Source organism: Dermacentor variabilis, chromosome 6 (assembly GCF_050947875.1).
Source record: "Dermacentor variabilis isolate Ectoservices chromosome 6, ASM5094787v1, whole genome shotgun sequence".
NCBI lineage: Eukaryota > Metazoa > Arthropoda > Arachnida > Ixodida > Ixodidae > Dermacentor > Dermacentor variabilis.
Window position 1 is genome coordinate 163247142 of NC_134573.1, and position 8589 is coordinate 163255730.

General features: G+C 44.1%; 1 long non-coding RNA gene across 2 annotated transcripts; it reads right to left on the reverse strand.

The window, feature by feature from the left end:
- Window positions 1–363: 363 nt before the first annotated feature.
- On the reverse strand, window positions 364–5330 carry LOC142585641 (uncharacterized). 2 transcript variants are annotated; one of them, XR_012829112.1, is made up of 3 exons: window positions 5035–5330; window positions 2944–4102; window positions 364–921 (listed from the first exon to the last, which is right to left on the reverse strand). It is a non-coding gene; the product is annotated as an uncharacterized LOC142585641 (long non-coding RNA). The 2 variants fall into 2 exon arrangements; XR_012829113.1 differs by having other exon boundaries at window positions 2944–3071; window positions 5035–5292.
- Window positions 5331–8589: the final 3259 nt, after the last annotated feature.

Genomic DNA, 8589 nt, shown 5'->3' on the forward strand with positions numbered 1-8589 from the left:
AGGTACCAGCCGGTTGAAAGACACAGGTTTGCAGTGCTACCGTATGTTCACGATGTCTCCCATAGGCTAAAAAAGATTAGGGAACCTACAGAAATCGCAGTCCTTTTCTCAGCCCCGGAAAAGCTGGCAAGGCTCTGTAAGTGTGTAAACGCGCCTGAATCACGTCAGAGTTGTTGCTCTGCCGGGCACAGAAAACGTTTTGCGATGTGTGCAACGAATGTGGTTTCCCAAATTCCCATTTTGAGGCAGTAAATATATTGGACAGATAGGCAGGCGCCTAAATGATCGTTTAAGAGAGCACTATAACAACGTCAATAACACTGTTCAAGGCCACTTGGGCATTCATTGCCGAGACTGCGGCTGCATGCCCCTCTTTAAGATACGGAAGTTTCAGCGAGACACAGCTCACCCGGTAAATTATTGAAGCTGATTTCACCAGAAAACTGGGTAGTGTGTGCGTTAGTGGCCCCTCTATCACGCTGACCCCTAGTGAAATTTTGTATCTAAACAGATAGAAATTGTGATGTTTTTTTTTTCAAGTGACCATGTTCTTTTTACAATGACTTGCTGTTAGAACACCCCTTGCGACTGGCTTTCATTTTCTGCGCATGACCCCTCTGTGTATACACACACGATGTGGCAACGCAATAAAATATTGTTGAAAGTCAGTGGAGTGTGTCTCTCGCAGTCCTTGTCCTTCACGCTGTACGTCATTTTTTATACTGAACAGCCAATATTGATTCAAAATTAGAAAAATATAGTACACATCTGAGCTGCAAAAATGCAAGTGATGCAGCAAATGGCCTTTAGCTTTCCAAAAGAACAAGAAATGTTCACGGTTAACCACGAGGTGCAGGGACTCCATTCTCTGAGCATCTTGACCAATAAATGCAGCGCATGGCATTGCTGGAATCTTGCATCCTGCATTAGCAAAATAAGAAGAGAATCATGAGAATTCAGCCCGTGCAATTACACACGTACTTTGCGGAAAAATGATAATTAATGTGACTGGGCAGAATGCACCGCTCAGGCACAAGACAAGTGAAAGGTAGGAGAAGTTTCTATTTTGCAAATTAAGGAATTGCATGTTACGGTGAATGCTAAACCACTATGTCATTGTGAACACAAGGTACATACAGCAGCAAAAACATAAATTTACAGTAGCCTTTTCACCATAGAAAATAAGAGTGAATAAAGTTTAAAGACTACCAATGACATCTCTCAACAACAGACATTTGTCCAAGAGTGTGTATGTGACCTTAATACAAAATTGACATTATGAAATCTGCAATATATCTGCATTACACTTTATAAGTACTGCAGGTGAGAAGCTTACGGGATATGGCACATTAAGAGTTAAATGCACAAGGCATTAAAAATGACTGTTTTTACACAACACTATTACACTAGGAGACAAAGAGAACTGTTTTACAGAGTGTGCACACAAAATGAAAATGAGGGAATCCCCACTGGCATTCTCATTTGCCCTGAAATACATGCATCCAGCCCAACAATATCCAACTCTACAATGCAGTTTATTAGACACTTTCTGCATCCTAAAATTTATCGTGTATTTCTTATTTATTAATTTAGTAAGAATGGGCATTTTGGCATACTTTCCTCGAAAATTTAGCATGTGTGATCAACTATTTTTCTTAGAGCACGCCCCCTTCTTTCAATGGGTTAGCTTGGCAATGCACTGACAAGTAGTATTCCCTTATTTAAACTTATGATCCTTCCTCATGCTCCCACTTCATGCTCTAAACTGTGATGCCACTCCGATGCAGTTTATGTTAATCTGTGACTATTTACATGGTCCTTCTTTCTGTAGCCTCTCAACTAGAGCCTGAAATTTCTTGTCTCCTAGAACAATCGTTTTTCTTGCCCAAAACATATTGCACGGTTACCCCTCATAGGGGGTGGGGGGGTGTACTGTATATGAGTTTTCACATATTCAATGAACCTCAGAGACACAACCATTTCTCATCCTGTGTTGCTACTACCCGCATGAGTCACAATGGTTGTAAATTGGCTACCTGCCCTCTCTCGCTTAAAAGTACATTTTGCATGTGGAAAATAACCACAAGCATCACATTTCATTGAATGAGTGCTCCTGTGCATGTTTTTTTTTCCGTCCTGTAATGGCTAAGTTCAACATGGTCAAGTTGTTTGAAAACTGTCTAGCCTCAACCAATACTTTGTGTAGTTTCAAAATTATGATACATTCATTTTTCAAAACTTGTCCCAAATTCAGCACGAGACATTTTCATGATGCAAATGAGGTAAGGTTGTGCTCAGAGACTATGATAGGCCTGCTATATCCTGCAAAACTATGTGAAATGAAATATGCTTGCAATTTTCGTGAGCAGCTAGCTCAGTACAATTAGGCACATTACCTGCGGAAACGTTTTTTTAACGCTCTCGAGAGGTCCTGGTTTCTTGTAATTTCTTCAAATCCCTTGCAGTCTAGATTGCAATCCGGTGCATTTTGATTTTGATATTGTATTCAAAATAAAAACAGCTGAAATTTCAAGGTTTTGATAATTATATGGGAATAAATTAACGGTAGAAGAGTGTAATGCAATGAGCAAATAACAAGCTCATTGCAGAGAGTAAACAAATATTCCTTTCCTGCAAATAAATTGGTAGCAGGAAGGTCATACGAAATTAGCAGTGAATGCACAATAAAGAATATGATGCTACAATGCCCCGGCATTCTGTGAATATTCTTGCACAAAGAAAATCCTCATTATGAAAGACCATCAAGAAAATGCAAATGTATACTTTGGATCAGCAGTCATACCTGCAGTATGGACTGTACCATCGGCAATATTTACAACCACACACAACTGCACATCATATCAAGCTTAGGCGGCCAAGGAGCCTGAGTTTTAAATTATAACTTGACTTATTATATTACACTACACAACTATATCTACTTACAATGTTGTCTTCTCAACCGCTTTCAAGAAGACATTAACCATCTGTCTGAAGGCGAACGCAAGTGGCTTGCTCTTGATGGGGGGCGCCAAGGCTGGGCATTGTGAAATTGCTGCTACCATCTGCATGACCTGCGAGAAACGACGCTCTAAGTACAAGATAAACAAATGCTATTAGAGCAAAAGACAAGATCATTGGCAATGAGCCTCGTTTTGGTTTGAACGAGAAAAGCCAAGAATATGGACTTTGTGCTGCTTACTGAAGAAGCAAGCCTCCTTCCAGATGTTGCAGTCATGCATTAAGATTGTCACACAGCTGCATGCTTGTATGCTGCTGTCGCCAGTATGCTTTGAAGTTTATTATTTCAATTTAAATTGATTATTGTGTTTTCTTGCCAATTCTTGGCAAACAGACCAGCAATGAAATAGCTCACTTACACACATACTCCCTTTTGAGGAGAGAATTCACACACACGCACGCATGCATGGGCGCACACACACACACACGCACACACATGCTTCTACAATATGAGCAGCTTCCTGTGCTTGACACACATACATTTTTTTTATCCTGTGTCACTCCTACTGCTAAGGCATAAAAAATCCTTTGTGTTACCAACCCCAAACTCCTCAACCTACACCACCAGCTTAAACACTTTCTCGAGAGCCAGGACAAGCCTTCTAGCTTCCCCAGTGCTCCAAACTGTAGTTACGAATTTCAATAGGGCTATAGGCGACAGCTCTCGAAGGGCATGCAAATTACTCGGAGACCTAAAGCTTGTATATGATACCTCTAAAGCACAACGCTTCAAATTTTCAAAATTCATTAAAGCTCCTGAAGACAATTGCTATATACGTAGAACGTCTCGAATAACCTGCCGCTAACAATTTCAGCGGTTGTCTGCATCAAAAGAAATGTGGGCTAATGGGAAATCCACGTCTTTAAAACACACTACCAGATTTCTTAATCATTTATTTATGCTCTGGATGTACCGTTCCTTTCACAATAAAAAACAAGGCTATTGATTTATCAGTGCATGGGAGGAAAAAGGACGAAGCGTATACTTGGCGTCTTCCCACTGGTCCTCCCGAGAAACGGCGCCTCTACAGCAGTTGTCCAGGGTGGCTTGAAACCAAACTCGGCTTTCAGGCGGGAACATTCGCTGCACCAAATCGGAAGAGTTTTATTGCGAGTAAAACTCTGCCGGCCTCATGCAATACACACGCACGCACACAAAACGCACCCACACGCACACACAAGTATACGCACTCTCAAAGCGCAGACACAAAAGCGCGCACGCGCACATTGATGAACACAAACAAGCACACATACATGCATGCAGGCAGACACGCTAACACGTGCACGCACACACTGCGACCCACAGACAACACACTCACAAAACACGTACGCACTAGACACGCGCAAACACGCCGGCCCATACAAACCGGCATGTACTGAACGCGCGAGCGCGCGCGCGCGCACGCACGCACGCGCGCACACACACACACACACACACACACACACACACACACACACACACACAGCGAGCCGAGCGCACGCACGCACACACACACACACAAAGCGAGCTGAGCTGAGCGCACACACGCACGCACGCACACACAAATCAAGCCGAGCGCGAGCACGCGCACACGCACAGACAAAGCGAGCCGAAAAAATGCTGAAGGCGTCCGGCAAGCAGCAACAGCAGCACGCGACCGCATCAGGGAGAACCAATACCGCGCCGGTTCCTTCGAAAGGTGGCTAGGCCAGTCCTTTTTCTACGCAGCGCAAAAGTGGTCGACCACATTTAACTGAAGTGCGAACGACCGTATTACAAGGCGCTGAACGCACAAGAGAATCACATCAATGAACGTTCAAGCGCTGAGAAACAAAGCGTAACTATGCAGGCGCACCACGCCCGATGTAGATTTGACAAACATTAGTCACACGGGACGCGATCGAGGTAGTTAACTTGCCCTAGTAGGAGTGCAGCTGCTCTTGCTCTTACATTAGCGAATTATGAATTATGCTACGAGATCACAGTGACATATTTCTAAAGCGAACAAAACAAATACCAAATAAACGGGCACTTGCCTGAAAGTTTCCATCATGCCAGTACTACCGACCGGGCACGTTGCAACTTCTCGTTTCAGCCTTCGTGGATCCATCTTCCAGTGCGTACGAACGCTTTGCTTTGAAGTGGGGCACGAGTAATACACAAAGCATGGGCCACATCTTCTTCTACCCCGCGCGCAAAACTAATCACACGTTTAAAATTACTTCGCACAGCGCGCGACGCGAACGCACGCGAAAACGAGCATGATGGCGCAGCTTCCGCCTTCCCGTCCTGCCGCGCGCCGAAGTGATGGTACAGCGTCGGCCGTCACTTCCGGTCGCTTTTCATTGGTCATGGGGTGGCCGCGCAAATTGAACGTTTATTCTGACAGGTTTGCTTGCTCGCATGGCCGCCTGTTTGCTGCTGCTTCGTTGTGGTCTCTAACTAGAGCGGTGAGGCGGGTAGTTACTACTACGTTTCGTGCGGGGCATTTTATTTTGGGGTGGGGGGCGCAGTCTGTGCTGCATCACTGAGGGTACAGTACACAAATCGGGACCGTGAGCGAGACGATCGGCGCTCTTCTGCTGGTGCGATTAGATTATTCGCTGCGTCCGAACGAAGCAACTTTGCGAGGTCACAGCGTAGTTTCAGCGATATCATGGCTCGATAAAGAGGCTCACATCTTGGTCGTGCGACAGCGACGCGTAAACATTCATGAGGAGACTGAAGACTGCGTTTGCAAGTGCGTATGCTCTGGATAAGAAATTACAGCTTTGACGACACCAGCCCTTAATATATAGGCTCAGCCTTACAAGCTGTATTTGAGGATGCACTTAGAAAGCAGATCAGTAGCTTAGTAAGCCTCTGAATGAATTAGGCAAGGTGCGTGGAAATTCGGGTTTGAGAACTTCCAACGTGATCTCGCCTCTATAAGTCTTCTTTATGGATTCACCATGCAAATTGTATGTTGATGCCATTGTACAGCAGAGGCTCGTCCAACAGCACGTCCCTGTTTGTTCAGCAATGTATCCAAACAGCTTCTTCCATTTCACCACTTTTTGTTGGGCTATTAAGGGCACCGAAATATTAGTGCAGAATTGCGCAAGTTGCTCTCGTGTTTTCGCTCTGCTACTGCAGTTTTCCTAGAAGTGTTTAATTGCATGTTAATATTCCTGTGAGCACGAAAAATAATGATAATGGAATTGTAAGTGAAAGGGCGTTCTTTTTCTGGATGATACATTTTTGGAGTGGCCGTCATGCCAGTAAAATCAGAATCCTTGAAGAAATATCGACAGTCACTTAGGAATGGGAAAACTTAATCGCTTCACGCATCTACACTTGCAATTGTCACGTGACCATAATACGTTAGTTCATACATTGTCACGTGTTCTTCACAATACTACCTTAATCTCCCGTAATCCACCGTGCTATAGTTTGTACGAACCTTAATGCAATTTATTCCACCCTTATTCACATTATTTCACATTATTTACCCATAATTGCTCATACTTAACGTTGTTGTATTTACTACCTTCTGTATCACTACTGACGTCATACAGACGGTGATGACTTCACATTTTATTTATTTATTATATACATTCAAGGCCTAGTAGGCACAACAGAAAGAAGTGGTGAAAATATGCAATAATTGCATTGCAGCGCAAAAATAGAAAATCAAACCATAAGATAATTTGAACGGTGACCTTGAATTAGTGGTGTCACAAATTGAGACTGTTGAGGCGGGAAGGCGGTTGCATTCAGTGGCTGTTCTTGGCAAAAAGGAAGAATGGCACATCAATTTTGTGTTGATGGTCGATGCGAGACGAGAACTTGGTGTGGTGAACAGATTTTCTTTACGGGAAGGGTTAAATTAGCATATTCTATGAAAAAGACAGAGACGAAAGTATTTGCGACGTAACCAAAGGTCAGGTTCACCTAGTGTTCTTTTCATGGACGTGACGCTAGAATGAAGTGAATAATTTGAAAGAATAAAACGGGCGGCGCGGTTCTGAATGTTTCTGAATGCTTTCAAGGGAAATGACAAGATTGGCATGAGCAGGGTCCCGTATGAATTGTTGTTGCGGAGAACGCCACCTTTCCTACCTGAAAGGCCATGAAACGCTTTCGCATTAAAAATGCAATACATACACACATTGCTCAATGCGTGGACGTGTACACGTTACTCAGATTTATGCATCAATACGTTCAACACCCTTCAGGCGGCGATTTAACACCCTTCTTTGAGCAAAGTCACACCTTATGTGTGGTATCCACCCTTGTGATAGGGTGCTTTGGCCGAAAAGGGTGCTAAAAGGGTGTGGGCATGGGTGTAAATGCCGAAAGCACCCCTATTAACACCCATAAGGGTGTAAAACTGTTTAGTGTGTACCTCTTGGGACGGCTCTGTATACACCCCTGAATAAGTTCCCAGTGCGGGGCAGCCAACCGGGCTCCGCCTGCTTAACCTCACTTCCCGTCCCCTATAACTTATTTGTCCCTTTATCTCTCTACTGTGCATGCTCGAGTGTTCAAAACCAACACTGAGAACGAGTGGAGGCAGTGACATAGACAGTGAGCTGCCATAGACAGTGACATAGACAGACAGTGACATAGACAGTGGCTTCGGAATCAAAACCAAAACCTATAGTACTCTGAGTAATGTGCGTGCAATAATGGTACGATGAACCGCTTGTCACGGACGCGACCACACGTACAAATATATGGCCAGTAAAACAAAAACAATAATGACGGAGTCATTAGACAGCGCGAACTCGTGGCAACGGCGCATGCGTGCTTACGTTGATCATCATTAGTTCAATAAGGTTACTGGGATGGCGACAGGATGGGCGTTGTCCGGTTCAGACTTGCTGTGTGTATGCTAATTTGTATTAAATGTACTTTCTTAGTTATATTTTCTTCTGAATCAAGGTATGTCAGTGTCCTTGTCCCCACATACTTACCGCCCGCATACCGAAATTTGTAAGAAAACTCGCGATTGAACTTCAAAGAACCGCGAAGGTGCCCCTACTAGTATCCGCAAACCATCGCTCATTTTAATAATTATTATTTGCTTCTCCAAGTATTGTGAGCGGGCGCTTCTATTAATCAACTAAGGCGTCGAAAATGTGTGACTTGTGTTGCATTATACGGGCAGCTGGAAACAGAAAGAAGAAGAAAAATTGCAAGCTTAGAGCAGGGACCTGAATTAAATACCTGTATTGCGTCTCCTGGGGTATGCACGCTGGCGTACGCTAATTGCCAGCCACGCCAAACCGCAGGCTGACTCTGGCCTGCGGCCACGGCGCTTTCCGGAATGTGTACGCACTTTTTATTCTACCCCGGTCGTTCTCCTGGCCGGGCAATCGATTGTATCTTCCTCGTACGTGTTCCGGTTGGTGTTGTTGGTAAGAGCAAAAGAAGACACAAACATTAGTAAAGATAAGAGGAGAGACAGAACACTGGCACATTTCTTATTTTCTTCTTTCTTCTTTTTCGGTAATAAAGAGAATTAGATATAGAATGAGAGGTCCTGGCTTTAGTGAAAAGCTGGAGATATTTGTCTGCCGGATGGCTTTGCATACCGCTACGGGTGC